Here is a 16132-nt window from a genome sequence, read left to right on the forward strand (position 1 = left end):
GATAGTCAAATCATATTTTAAATGCTGCAGATCTGTGTGGTTCTTCCTGTCCACACAGAACGTGGTTAATGGCAACATACTGGCCAGAGACCATAAAGTCAAACCTGACTTCAGGCGACAAAAGGCATATCAAAGAATGCCTCTGATAATGGTTAATCAGTAATCAAATCTGGAACTGCCACTGGATAGACATGACAAGTCTATCACTTCATATGTGGGTGGGGCTTCAGCTACACCACTTCGGATTAATTTATCTAGTGTGCCAGCAGCCTTTCGTTGTTACAGGTTAGTGTCCACACTGCCTGTGCAGAATACTGCTACGCATGTGTCAGTTTACTCGGACACAGCCAATATACAACCGCTCATTTTCTACAACAAAGTGCTGCAGAACTGGCTGCTTCACTCAGCTGTCATCTGCTTACTTTTCACCTTGCTTGTTTACAATTTCCAGACATAGAAGGAAAGAGGGGCGCAGCCGTCTGTTGAGGCTGCTAGTGGTGGGTGGCATCAACCAACAGAAAACTGGAATTGCATATAATAAAAACAAACAAACAAACAGAAAATTGGATTAACTAGCTGGTATTTCTGGTGGTTACTAGTGAGGACAGACAAATGGTGGTCATAGTTCATACGCTCATAAACGTAGTTCTACAAACATATTAGTTAAACATTTCTGTCAAAACGCAGTATGGATGCTGATTAATAAAGAAGTCAGCGCAGGGGCTTTGGTGCACCGTAGTAGAACCTCTTCTTTCAGTCATGATATGAAAAATCTGTGCTCGCTATGCAACCCATTCAGCTACACAATCTTGATCAGGAATCTGTACTTCAGGCCGAGAAAAATGAATGTGAGAAAAGATAACGCTAAAATGATGTCTGTACCATATGTACGAGCAGATCACTGTTAACCCCACATAAAACTCACGCAGACAACTCATGCAGACATGACACCAAAACAGTCATGTTGGTAATAATAAACACACAGGGCAGAGAAAAGAACAAGTAATCACCAGGAACCTCAGTCAATTCTGCTAACCACGGAGACCAGGTGGAGGATTTAAAGCGGTTAAAAATAAAAGTCTGATTCTGATTTACTGAGCTGCTTGCCTGGAAACCATGTGACCAGCATCACATGAGGAGAGGGAGGAGGAGAGTGGCCACACACACACACACACACACACACACACACAGCGCTCCACTCCTGGTACGATAATAAGCTTTGTGATCAGTTTCCTTGGTTTCCACTGACAGTAAGCAGATATAGGCAGCTCGGAGAGGTAAACAGAAGCTGCTCTTGCTAGTGCACGGCCACAGGCGCAGGGACGCGAGAGAGGCGGATGGGGAGGAAACAGAGAGAGATGAATTTGTGCAGAAGAGGTGCATAGGCAGCCTCGCAGCTGTTGGGTGTCGGGCAGTGCAGACAGTCCAGACGCTGAACCTTCAGCAGCTGAGTTAAAAAAACAAAACCAACTATTTTTTGCCCTTTCATTTCAATCTCATCTGTGAATAATATTTAACTGCTACCAACTTTACTGCATTTCCTGCCACAAGGCAGTGCGTGTTTGTTGATAGAAGTACAGTAAAACGGGTTGTGCTCTCAGCTACTCGCATTAATCAAACATAAAGATGTGTTTGTGCGTGTGCAATGCATGTGTGAGTGAGACAGATAGAGGGTAACGGAGGGCTTTTGTTGGACACATGCTAGTTCTGCACTACATGAGCTGTGACCTACTTTTTTACAGTCTCACACACACACACAGCCTTTGACAATGGGACAGGAAAGCAGAGGTTAGGCTTGCACTAAGCCCTATTCTTAATACATGCATTCCAATGGATAGAGCTCAGGGGCTGCTGAGCTTTCAGCCTGCCTGTTGGTACAAGCATCTCCTGCACAGTCTCATGCATGCCTAACAATACAGAGTAAATCCAACTACTTGTAGCATTTAGGCACATATGTGCATGTAAAGGGTCTAATGATAAGTAGAAAAAAAGAGCATTTTATAACTGATATATATTTGCAGCCAAAGTGAAAATTCTGAATAACAAAGTTTGCTTTCTAAAAATAAAACAAACCATTGGTAAGTATATAAGCTGCACTGCAACAAAACATGTTTGCCCTCATAGAAACACTTAACACAATTGTGATGTTTATTTCAATTTAGTCAGTAACGCATTAAAACATACCATATGATGATGCCATAGCACCAGTGGAGCTTTGATAGGCTTCAGGGGAAATAAAAAACTGCAAATCCCATGAAAATGACATCTTTTCCTATTTTTGTAGTTAGCGGTGAGCATGAAACCACATGGAGGTTCATGCTAGGGCTGCTCGATTATGGCAAAAATGATAATCACGATTATTTTCACTGAAATTGAGATCACGATTATTTGACGATATTTATTTAACCCTTTAAGACCTACTATAGAACCGAGTCCACCAGAGCTTATATATTTTTTTTTTTACATGCTGTAGTGCCATTTGTGGGAGCATTTCAAGTTGCTATACATCAATACAACTGTTATAGCCCATATTTTAATAATATGTATGCATTAAGTCCATAGTAATTACATAAATTGCAAAAAAGTGCAATAAACTACAAAAAAAATTGAAAATCGCTTTTGTTTTGTTTACATATATTTCTACTTGGAGAAATTTAAGAGGCTTATCCCTCAAAACTTTAAATACAATAAAGTTGCAAAAAATAGTTTACAACAACAGGAAATTTATTTTGAGTGTCTTCATAGTTTTATTTTGGAGATACAGCAATTTTTATATACTGCAGGAAAAACAAAAAACAATCCTATGATGCAAATTTGCAAAGAAAACAGCATGTGCATCATTTCACTGTGGGAAGTGTTACGAACAGCTGATGGATCGGCAAAGCGTGTTTCTGGAATATTATGTTTTTGTTCCTGCAAGCGCTTTTTATGCAATTTTTGCAAAGCTATATGTGGAAGGAAACCGTGACCGAGGACAAGCTGATGGCATCAGATGTAAGTACAACTCCTCCGGTTTCATATGCAAAACAAATTATTGCGCTAGCTTACGCGGTTCAGGTTCTACAGGGATTTAAAAATAGTTACGCAAAACGGAGCGTGCTGCTCTGACCGGCTTTAAAGGGTTAACAATGACTTTAAAAAATAATATAAAATAGTGTGCAACACCACTGAAGTTTTTTTTTTTAAACTCTCTTTTCAACCAACGGCAGTCACTCTCCAAATAACTTCTGCTTAGCTTTCCGGGCTTCCCTCGGGTCCTCTTAATCAGCGGTCTCCAACCTTTTTTGCGCCACGGACGGTTTATGCCCGACAATATTTTCACGGACCGGCCTTTAAGGTGTCGCGGATAAATTAGGGAGGGGCTAATAATCGGCTCAGTCATTTTTAATGATCGTTGAAAGCCCAGATCGTAATCGTGATTAAAATTCGATTAATTGAGCAGCCCTAGTTCATGCTGACAACTTGATGCCGTATATGCCAATGTAGGAGGTGCTCTGAACAGCTGATCAGATCGATAAACTGTTTGGATTATGTTTTTGTTGTTCCATGCACTTTTTATGTGATTTTTGCAAACCCAAATTAGGAGGGCGATATGACCAAAAATATTTATCACGATATACATTTGAAAATTTGCGATAACGATATAACTGACGATATAATTGACACTAGACAAGATACTTTACAACTCCACAACTTTATTCGTGCAAAACAAATATAAAAAAAAAATCGAGGTGTTTTCACTTAAACGAGCAGCTGTTTTTATCTGCATTAAAGTTATATAAAAATTTAACAGCACAAATGCAAATTCCTTGCTGACAGTTTAACCAAAAGGCATTTCCAGTGGAAATTGGAGGACATATCCTCAGCATAACCATGTATAATATCCACAAAACTTAAAAAGAGGTTATACACACACAATACCGTAATACTATGCTGAAGCACAGTACGTATCACTCCGCGAGGCTCCTGCCGATGATAGCCGCAACACTCCGACAATCCATCAAGCGGTGCGGCTTCGTAGCTTAGCAAAGTTCTACTAAAACATTTGACAGATTTTCGAGCGCCGTGTACCACATAAAATCGTTTCGAGGTCAGTAAACACAACCAGAACTCATACATAGGGCACACGGGATTATAAGGGGCACTGTCGATTTTCAGAAAAATCAAAGGATTGATTTTAAGTGTGCTGTATTTTCCAAACAACACGGTAATAACGACGGCCCGCTAGCATGCTCTACCAAAAATAGTGCTTTGTTGTGTATCTGATGGACAAAAGCTAAACCAGTTCCACACCACTGAAGTTGCAGCATTTTTACAAACCAAGTGTGGGTCATCCGTTTCATTCAACAATCCGCTTTCGCCCTTCTTATTCCCTGTCGCCGGCACGCTTTTTCCGCCATGTGCGTATGAAAACAAAGGCACTGCGCATGCGTGTTTTACCCATATTCTATCGTGATATTTCATTTTCCTATCATTGCCCGACATTAGACCAGTATTACCGTGAACGGTATGATATGGCCCAGCCCTACCCCCAAATGGAAGAAAACAGTGGTCTGGGACATGTTAAATCCGGTATATCCAAGTCCAATTCGTCTGGTTTTAGATGCCAAAAGAATTATTACTCTAGCTTATTTGGTTATACCTGGATTTCAAAATGGATGTTTGATAGTAAAGGGCATGTTGGGAATAACACGGAGAGACTGTCACACCGCACCAGAGCTGGAGTTATCCATTTTTTCATTTTTCTTTAATAGAAACTGGTTTTACACAAGATCATATCAAACAAGTTTACTTGCAAAATATCCAAATCTAATTCTTGGGGGGCTCTACAAATATATCACAATGAAATTAGTCAAGAACTTCAGGAGAACAAGCTATGAATATAGGGTCACCTAAACTAAAGAGAGGTCAATTCAGAGCTAACTCTTCAATCCATAGCAAACACCTGAAAACTTCTCCATGTGAATATCATTTGATTCCTGTGCTCTCCTCGTAAAGAATGTCTTTGCACACAACATGCATCCCAATCCCAAAAAGCCCTCAAAAGAAACAAACAGCCATAAAACATCTTTTTAAGAAGAAACTTCTCGCTAGTAGAGGTTCAGTGAAAGAGGCCTAAAAAGACCAAGTAAAAAATTATTTGTGTCAACATACCGATTCCATGGCTGTAGGAGAATGTCAGTGGGCTAAAATCCAAATAGAAAATACACCTGCTGCTGCAGAATCCACGAATTCTGAAAAAGGATAAAAAAAATATATATATATATAATATATATAAAATTATTGAACAGAAAAACACAAACAGTCTCACATTTTTATGCAACACATTCAGATGGACGGAGAGGGTAAAATTTATCCTCAAAGGATCTCTTAGTTATTTAACTGAGAAAAGCAGTGAAGCATTTTGTCCCCACATTTGCTCCTCCAACTAAACACTAGATACTCCCATCTTTGTCTTATCAAAAACATGTTACCTCATGTACTTCAAAGTGATTTCAATATGTTACAAAGATAAACTTTTCCTTATCCTTAACCTTCCGCGCCTGGACATGTCATGTCCACGCAATTTGAATTTCCATGCACCAGTATCCTTTTTATGACTGTATGGTTTGCAAGTCTGGGGAAAAAAAATTCAACCTCTGAACAACAAGTGACTATATGAAATACGTCAGAGACAGGTCAACGAGTAATGGCATAAAGAGAAATCCTGAAGTCAGTGTACTGCTGTTGGCCCTGCCCCCAGTCCAACCACACAATGAGGACAAGGGTTTATCAGGATTTAGGCAGCGGGACATGGGAGGGTATTTAACAGGGGCCCAGTGTTGGGTTTGGCATTCCGGTGATTTTGGGACAAAACTCCAATCTGAACCCACACGTATTACATCATTTCATATGCTTTAATGCATTATAACAGGGCTAAAGGGAAAAATTCAATAGCATCTTGTTTTCAGTTTTAGCACAGGCAGGGTGGCAAGTGTGAATGCAAGACAGGATTAAGGTCAGACCTCCCTAGGAGGGCCTGAGTGGTAAGGAGGATGATGGTTAGATGTGCATTTGTGTTTGTACTGGAGTGGAACCTGTGGGGGCTTTCCCAGTGGGAAGTACAGGATTGATGGATTGTTACAATCCAGACAGGGAGTACAACACCACCCTCCCAGAGTTTGTAATACAGGATAAGGACAATCCATTTTATTGATCCCAAAAAAACAAAACAAAACAAAAAAAACAACCCGCCAACAAAAGACCAACTGACAAAGACCATAACGATGAAACCAAAGCCAACTTTGGTAGATAAGGTTAATCGGTCGAGTCACATTATAGTGCTTAACACACCATATTACTAAGAGTAAAAGTGTTTGAAATTTAACAACTGTTATCTGTACAATATAGTAAAACACTGCATTGTGTCACTCCAGAGACAATGAAAATATGTTCCCTTATTGTTAAAAAATAAATTAAAAAATAAAAATAATATCCCCATTCCTTTCCCCTTCAGCATGACAACTCAGACCAGCTATTTGTACTGTTTGACCAAGTCAGACAACGTGTTGCACAAACAACTTGTTTTGAGCGTGATTCAACCACTACTACCTTCTCCAGAGACCTTTGTAAGATTTGAGATTTTTTTGTCAGCTTTCTACAAAATGCTTCTGGACATGCATATTTTATTCTGCTTAGCCTGTATTGCAGAGTATGTCAAAGAGAGCAGTGTTTTATATTTTAATTATACTCTGTTAAACAGAAAAAAAAAGACAGCCGACCTGTCCCTTTGCACAAATTCTTTTAGAAGAAACTGCTAAGGAAATACGAGTGACATAAGAAGTTCAACTACGGTGCAGAACAGATGACAGATATCCATCTTCAGGGAGATAGTCAAACAGGTGCCAATGAAATAAGCAAGAAAGAAAAATGGATCATCATCTTTGTGCACAGCCTATGAAATCAGCTCACATGAAATCTGCGGTGAGAATCACAAAATATGTGTGCATTGCTCAGGGAACAAAAGCCAACTAACACCAAGGTGGAACGGTTGTTTACCTACTGGAACCGACAAACTTCTTACTGATGCTTTCGTCTTAGATAAAGAGCGTTGACTAAGCTACACCAGGAGAGCATGAGAGAGTGACGCATATGTGCTGCACACGCACAAAATCTACTGAACAGGCAAATTTAGACAAAACATTAACCCGACTGACATGAGTCCCATAAAAGCCTAACTTTTGACTGTAGAAGTCTCCAAACGCTGACACGTTTCTATGTTTTCTATACAACTGTGTAAGATTTGTTTCTATACTAATACAGGTCAACAGGTTGAAACACCTGCTTAAAGTGTGGCTCCACTTAACTCCTCTTCGTAAAAAGCCTTGCCTTCAAACTATGCAGAGCTGACTTCAAACATTTAACATGATCATGCATAATTAGAAGACATTTCTAGCTCTGCATCACCATGACAACAGGTCTGCATATTCACTTCTGCATCTTCACTGTCACCATTATCAAGCTGCTGAAATATCAGCAGTGTTTTTCAGATTGCTTCACCAACTTTATTGCAGCACTGCAGGTCACATGTCAGCGAGGAACAGAAGAATATGTGAGGCACGGTGCAATAAGCTACAACATGTGTGCACTTCTACAAGCCTTTCTAAATCCTGCTCCAAGGTGAGCGAGCTAGTGAGACCAGCCCTGGTTTTAATGGTGACCTTCAACAAGAATCAGAGCCCGTCTTTGATGCTGACAGACTATGACTGATGAAAGAGATAAATCTCTTCACTGGAGCTTGGAGAATAGAACTGCGCCTAGACTGACTCAAACATTTGGTTGCAGCAAAATAAAGAAAGAAAAAAAGACAGGAGGTATAGTTTAGAGAGCTTTACTTACCTAACCATCTCATCAGCTGTATCAACACTGCAAATGTCCTGCCGTTTAAACTTAAGACTAGACTCACTGTGTGCAGTGAGGACAGAGACCAACAGTTCCATGTGAATGACCACTAATGGCACCTGAAGTGCGTGTTCTCTTTGTGTAAAGAGAAAGGCCTTCTCTGGATGTTTTGGGATTATGGAGGACAGGCAAGATTTAACACAGGTTTCAGGGCACAGATATCTTTTTGCTTCACTTTCTGCAAACCTGAATCACTACTTGTTTTCCATCAGAAGTCTGGACCATAAAACACAAACTCAACAGTGCTCCCCAAGGCTATAACGCACCTCTTCAGTCAGCTCTGTGTCTGGCTGTCCTATCATAGAGCAGATCAGAGGCAGCTGAAAGTCAACCTGGAACAACAGCTCAGGCCCTTGTCTGATTTCATAAAGAGTGTCACAGGCCACATAGGCATCGTGCAAGGGCATTCAGACCAGAAATACTGCAGGACTTTACCGAGGCAAGAGACTGAAACAAAAAGTTGTGTTTTTCTTTGATATCACAGATGATGTACTGCAAAAACTAGAAATAATGAACACATGGAATGGGGTGAACCAATGCTAGTGCATCTGACAAAAAAAAACAGACATCTCAAGAGCTATGTATGGAGACTTAGATCATCAGAGACAAAGAAATAACCAAAAAGCAGTATGCAAATTAGGGCTGGGCCATATTATACCGTTCACGGTAATACCGGTATAATGTTAGGCAACGATAGGAAAATGAAATATCGCGATAGAATGGGAGTAAAACGCGCATGCGCAGTGCCTTTGTTTTCATACGCACATGGCCGATTGTTGAGTGAAACAGATGAACCAGAATTGGTTTGTAAAAATGGTGCATCTTCCGTGATGTGGAACTGGTTTGGTGTTTGTCCGTCAGATACACAACAAAGCACATTTTTTTGCAGAACATGCAAGCGGCCGTTGTCATTGTCATATTTGTCGGACTAAGATGCTCTTAAATCTGGGAGTAATCTGGGTCCTAAACTCCGTATTCTTCAGGTCAAACAACACTGCAGCATCACTTAGAGTTAAAAACTGTCTAAATTCTTTCATCTTTAATAAAACGATCAGCATTGCTGCTTTACCAGGTGTAACTATAAAGTTTAACTTCCAGGCATCCATGAAAACAAAAGTTATTACATTTAACGGAGTTAGAAGTTAGCAGGAAGCTAGCGGAAGTTAGCTCGCTAGTTTCGCTAGTTACCTAAGCATGATATTGCATGTTCTGACTGAGAGATTTCTGAAAAAAATCAAACGTACAGCTCTGCTATCACTTCCAACATAAATGAAGGCAGGAAACTAAACAGCAGTGACGTTTGTAGGGTTACTGAAGTTGGGCTAGCTGGTATATAATGATGTGCTACGTGATCGCTAGCGACACAGCTATGTTAGCATAACATAAACAGTGAAGCTGGAGGACGAACACTAACACTTTTCCACTTATAAAAGTTAACGTGAAGGTTCTTCATGGTTAGAGACAAATGCAATCGCATGGCAGGATGCTGTAAACGGACCAAACTTCAGTCAGGAGAACAACTGAGATAATCCATCCACAATACGAGGTTAGTCATTAATATACTGCAACAACATGGGAATAGAGCAGCTGCCAGAGAATTCAACATTAATGAATCAATGGTACAGAAGTGGAGGAAGCAAGAAGAATGAGTTTAATAAAGTTTGATTTATCTGACTGCTTTGTTTCGCTTAATGTGCCTTATAATCCCGTGCACCTTATGGTCCGAAAAATGCGTACTGCACACTGCAGTTTAATGTTGCAAAGCACCTATTTTTAACTTCAGTGGATATTATATATGGTTATGCTCAGGATATGTCAGCCCATTTCTACTGGAAATGCCTTTTGGTTAAACTTTCAGCAAGGAATTTGCATTTGCACTGTTACATTTTTATAAAGCTTTAATGTACATAAAAACCAGCTTCTTGTTTAAGTGAAAATAAATGGAAGGTTGTCTTTTTGCGCTAGTAATGTTGTGGAGTTGTATTTTGTCTCGCATCAATTATATCGTCGGTTATATCGTTATCGCAAATTTTCAAATGTATATCGTGATAAATATTTTTGGCCATATCGCCCTGCTCTAATGCAAATAGTATTGCACCTCAAATGCACAGAAGCAGCTCAAATTCAGGCATCGAGATCTGGATTTTAAAAAAAAACCCCAAAAAAACCAATGAATTTCTCAACTTTATATTAACAACATATCGTTAAAATGTTCTAATGTGAACAATTTGGGAACATATCATTTATGGAAGTGGTATAGACTGGGGGTGCACATAAGTGGTCCACAGGTGCGCATTTGCTGTCAAAATAAAAGACGCGCACCAAATAAGAAGTTGCAACGCGCGTTTGCATACATATAAAAGGCACTGTTTTTGTCCGCTAAAGTGGGATTTTCACGGCATATTCTGCACCACATCTCTGTGTGTTCATCATTGGTTTGAAGCCAGCTCACCTCCTGCAACCATACACGCTTCTTTTGCAGAATGGACTCCTTCTGACATTTCTTTGGAGGTGGAGGAACACCAAAGTAATTGCTTAAAGGAGCTTGCTTCTTTGACATCTTTAAGAGTTCTAAACAAATGTCTGTCCTCTAGGGCTGCCACAAACGATTATTTTGATAGTCGACTAGTCACCGATTATTTATGCGATTAGTCGACTAATCAGATCATCATCCACTGGACGTAAAACTACAGCTTATTGCACCAGCAGCATCTGCTCTTATATAACTATCGTTAGCTTACAGCTTTAAGCTTTTAAGGTGCTAACTAAAAATAAAGACAAGATGATAGTTTATTCAATTTTAATGAAATTTGCAGATTGTTTCGGTAAAGTTTAATAAACTCCTTGCTATCTAAAATATAACAGGACACCGGAGTATATTCTCCAGCATCTCACACTTCTGATAATCAGCTGTCTGCTTGACGTTTATTCAGCTGTGTAAAAACTATAACTTTAATCTCAGCCAAACCGATTTACTCAGGAACAAATAAAATACAAAAAAAAAAAAAAAAAAAAAAAAAAAAAGCCAAACAACAACATTTTTAATTTATCTAAGTGACTCATATATATTTAACCTGAGTCGCGAAAGACGGCGGTGAGTTTGAAAACAATTTGCCGGGAGTCCGGTGTTCTCACGGCGCTAGTGACCTAGCCCCCGGCTAGCTATTGAGCTAGTGGGTAACAGACGTCTCCGAAAACGTCGGCGCGCTTTTGAAAATATGTGGTGTCTTGATAAACTGAGCAGATATTTGAGGTTTACACAGCTACATTCTCGCCTGAAAATATGTTAAACGTTTATTTTGTGACCCAGAAAGAATAATAAGAGTAAAGTTAAAACTAACTAGCTGCCGCCATTGTTGACAACTGCGCTGGGCTGCGCTATGAATTCTGGGACACAGCTTCTTCTTCTTCGGGGTTTATCGGCAGCTGGCATCCTTGTACATGCTGTGCTGCCATCTTCTGTTTCAGTCCGTTATTACACTCTTAAATCCTGCCACTTATTCCTGCGTCTTTTGCGATCTTACAAAGCTTCAAACGACACGTCGACTATTAAATCAGTCGTCGACGATTTTGATAGTCGACGTAATCGTGACTAGTCGACAAATCGTGGCAGCCCTACTGTCCTCCTCCAGAAAATCTTATGTACGCAAATATACGTTGCAACTTCTTATCTGGTGCGCGTCTTTAATTTTGACAGCGAATGCGCACCTGCTGACCACTTATGTGCATCCCTGGGTATAGAGACCTGCACATCAAAACAACTCCAGCACAATGGCCAACAAACAACAGGTCAGTTCGTCCATCTGTCATTTCATGTCTCAAAAAAAGAGAACTCTACGAACAATTTTTGGATATATGCGATCAATATTTCAATCACTAAAAACAGCAAGGTCCTTCCAGAGTAGAGCAGGGCGATATGACCAAAAATATTTATCACGATATGCATTTGAAAATTTGCGATAATGATATAACTGACGATATAATTGACACTAGACAAAATACTTTACAACTCCACAACTTTATTAGTGTAAAGCCCCCCACCATCAATGTATTTTCACTTAAACGAGCAGCTGTTTTTATCTGCATTAAAGTTATATAAAAATTTAACAGCACAAATGCAAATTCCTTGCTGACAGTTTAACCAAAAGGCATTTCCAGTGGAAACTGGCCGACATATCCTCAGCATAACCATGTATAATATCCACAAAACTTAAAAAAAGGTTATACACACACACACACACACAATACGGTAATATTATCACTCCCCCAGGCTCCTGCCTACGATAGCCGTAATGCTCCGACAATCCATCAAGCGGTGCGGCTTTGTAGCTTAGCAAAGTCGTACTAAAACATTTGACAGATTTTCGAGCGCCGTGTACCACATAAAATCGTTTCGAGGTCAGTAAACACAACCAGAACTCATACATAGGGCACACGGGATTATAAGGGGCACTGTCGATTTTCAGAAAAATCAAAGGATTGATTTTAAGTGTGCTGTATTTTCCAAAAAACACGGTAATAACGACGGCCCGCTAGCATGCGCTACCAAAAATAGTGCTTTGTTGTGTATCTGACGGACAAACGCTAAACCAGTTCCACACCACTGAAGTTGCAGCATTTTTACAAACCAATTCTGGTTCATCCATTTCATTCACCGATCCGCTTTCGCCCTTCTCATTCTCCGTCGCCGGCACGCTTTTTCCACCATGTGCATATGAAAACAAAGGCACTGCACATGTGCGTTTTACCCATATTCTATCGCGATATTTCATTTTCTTATCGTTGCCCAACATTATACCGGTATTACCATGAACGGCCTCTGGAATATGGCCCAGCACTATTCCAGAGGGCCACTTATTTACATACGTCTTGTGGATAATCACTCCACTTACACTAGAACCGTTATGGCTAAGCCAACATTAGGTAGGTACTTTACATAGATTCATGTGAGGTTATTTTCAGGATCACTGCAGAGAGAATAGCAGAGCAGTAGAGACAAATGGTAAATGGTCTGTATATAAGCAGTAATATTAGACTAACTACCCTATGTTGTAAATCTAATTAAACCTTATTTTCAGTTGTCCCCAAAATATTCTTGCAGCTTTAGATGATCCACCATTCACGAAGAAGGAGGGTTCATAAGGGTGGGTTAGCTTTTAGCTGCAATACTGCAGGGAGCTGTGATCAAACTAAATGGCAAGTCATTAGTACATTTAACTGAAAGTACTAAGTACTATGATTAAGCATCATGTATATAAATATTTTTTAAATCAAAGCCACAATTAGATGAGCCTCTTCACTTAGTAACCTAATATAGTTTTACCTGTTCAACAGACATCTGCTCACGTACATCCACAAATTCCACACTGTACAAAGTTCAGGAAAAGGGTAAAAAAAAACCCAACAAACTCTGTCACCCTCTCACCCAGTGTGTCTGCTGTTTCGTCTGTGGCACATAGGGCTGCCACGATTAGTCGACTAGTCACGATTACGTCGACTATCAAAATCGTCGACGACTAATTTAATAGTCGACGCGTCGTTTGAAGCTTTGTAAGATCCCAAAAGACGCAGGAATTAGTAGGATTTAAGAGTGTAATAACGGACTGAAACAGAAGATGGCAGCACTGCATGTACAAGGATGCCAACTGCCGTTAAACCCCGAAGAAGAAGAAGCTCTGTCCCAGAATTCATAGCGCGGCCCAGCCCAGTTTCCAACAATGGCGGCAGCTAGTTAGTTTTAATGTTACTCTTATTATTCTTTCTGGGTCACAAAATAGACGTTTAACATATTTTCAGGCGAGAATGTAGCTGTGTAAACCTCAAATATCTGCTCAGTTTATCAAGACACCACATATTTTCAAAAGCGCTCCGACGTTTTCGGAGACGTCTGTTACCCACTAGCTCGATAGCGAGCCGGGGGCGAGGCTCACTAGCGCCGTGAGAACACCGGACTCCCGGCAGATCGTTTTCAAACCCACTGCCGTCTTTCGCTAGTCAGGTTAAATATATATAAGTCACTTAGATAACTTAAAATGTTATTGTTTGGCTTTTTTTAGTATTTTATTTGTTCCTGAGTAAATCGGTTTGGCTGAGATTAAAGTTATAGTTCTTACACAGCTGAATAAACGTCAAGCAGACAGCTGATTATCAGAAGTGTGAGATGCTGGAAAATTTACTCCGGTGTCCCGTTATATTTTAGATAGCAAGGAGTTGATTAAACTTCACCGAAACAATCTGCAGATTTCATTAAAATTTAAAAAACTATCATCTTGTCTTTATTTTTAGTTAGCACAGACCTTAAACACTTAAAGCTGTAAGCTAATGATAGTTATATAAGAGCAGATGCTGCTGGTGCAATAAGCTGTAGTTTTACGTCCAATGGATGATGATCTGATTAGTCGACTAATCGCAAAAATAATCGGTGACTAGTCGACTATCAAAATAATCGTTTGTGGCAGCCCTAGTGGCACACAATTACTGTTTCACGGGTGGATAAAGCCACAGTAATTGAATGTTACATTAAATTGCAACCCACCCTACCCTGATTCCCAGTCACAGCCACCAATCCTTAATGACTTTTCTGGTGGAAACCCTGGAATAACTATCTGCAACCACCATTTTGCCGAAACACACCTGATAAAAAAAAAAAAAAAAACAATTAAAAAAAAAATTGGCTTGTACTGAAATAAAGTCTTGCTTTGCCCTTGAGGTGGGGGTCCCCATATGGACGTAACATCACATGTAAACCATTAATAGCATCTGAAGGGTGCCTGGTGTTGATGATAAACCCGTGGTTATATCGAGTTTGAGATAAACAATATGAAGCAACAGCAGCTCAGCAGAACAGCCCGGGTTCAGCCTGCAGTATGTCAAAGGATCAGGTATCAGGCCTTATTGTAATATTTTAACTAATTAGATTCAGTCATCTGCTCCTCTATGCGCAAACACTGGAGGGGAAACCTGATACTGGAGGGTGTGGGTAGACAGCTGTGGGGAGGGAGGATGGGCCAAGGGGAGGAGAGAGAAAAAGAGATGCACACCGCACATCTCCTCTTCAAAAACATCTACATTATTGATAAAGGCTGGTTTCTGCAGGGAGGGACCAGAGCACAGCGATCCTACACATCTCCAGCACGAGCCACCAATGCATACACCATCATTTGAAGCTTTATTTAAAAAATAAATGAATAAATAAAAAAATATAAACACCACATACACTCATGCTTCAGCATGGAAGAACGGAGGAAAAATAAACAGAATAAGTGGGTGAATAAGGAAGCAGGGAGTTGGGACAAACTGCTTCTTTAGAAAACATAAGAAGGAGAGTCTGTTGGAGGGCTGTGAAGGGTGGATACCAGCTGAACAACAAACCAGCTATATAAAAGCCTGATTTCAAAAGAAAGAAGAGGAGTGAGGGGAGGGGGAGAAGGGCTGCAATGAGAAGGCAGCAGCAGCAGCAGCACTCGTGACACAGTTAGCGACAGCGCTTGTTTGTTCGGCACAGCCATGCCGCGGCAAGCTCAGCTCACACGCTCGCACGCTCAGCTCCCTTCACTACGGCTCCACTGCTGTTGTCAAGGTAACAAGCTCTCTGGACTGAGGGAAAAAAATCCTCACATTCAAAATACATCTTTTCAAATGCTGGACTCGAGATGTGTTGCATGTGTTCTCAATATACAGCTAGGGCATATACAGGGTGGTCTTCAGAAAAAGAATGCTTCTCGTTTTACTGTAAAAACCGATCATTTCCAGTGAGCCTTTTATCTAATATAGACAGAATTAAAATGAAGGACCGCAATGAAAGCACTATAGCTGTGAAATTCATATTTCAGAGGTGCTTTTTAAAAATTAAAATAGAATCCAAGGTCTCATCACGAGAGCAAAGATTACGGCAGAGGACAATCTTATCTCACTAGGTGAAACATCCACGGGATTTCAACTGGTTAATCATCACAGGGATCCATATAAACAAAGGAGAAAAATAAAAGAGCATGCAACTTGTGCTCATATGTTATAAGTGTGGGTGTGACAAAAGTAGACTGAGCAAGATTTGTCCAATCTAAAGCTAAAAATAGCCACTTTTTGCAGTCAGAATGAATACTAAACATTACTAGAGTTCAGTAGTTAAAGACATGAAAATGAGGAGCAAGGAAAGTCTTATGTTCCTAATAATTTCTTAATATACAGCTGC

General features: G+C 40.1%; 1 protein-coding gene across 4 annotated transcripts in view; it reads right to left on the reverse strand.

The window, feature by feature from the left end:
- ankrd11 (ankyrin repeat domain 11) overlaps positions 1-16132 on the reverse strand; it is a 117787-nt gene that overhangs the window by 81305 nt on the left and 20350 nt on the right. For 3 of the 4 annotated variants that reach the window (XM_086289140.1, XM_086289148.1, XM_086289124.1), the window contains exon 2: positions 5155-5234. The exons of the other annotated variant lie outside the window; for it this stretch is intronic. The gene's annotated coding sequence lies outside the window, so the exon portion shown is untranslated. The remainder of the gene's footprint in view (positions 1-5154; positions 5235-16132) is intronic. 4 annotated transcript variants of the gene reach the window in all.

This window comes from Aulonocara sp. 'chitande type north' Nkhata Bay, linkage group LG1 (genome assembly GCF_057382095.1).
Source record: "Aulonocara sp. 'chitande type north' Nkhata Bay isolate Kocher_YH1m ecotype deep benthic linkage group LG1, A_spYH_male_GT1.1, whole genome shotgun sequence".
NCBI lineage: Eukaryota > Metazoa > Chordata > Actinopteri > Cichliformes > Cichlidae > Aulonocara > Aulonocara sp. 'chitande type north' Nkhata Bay.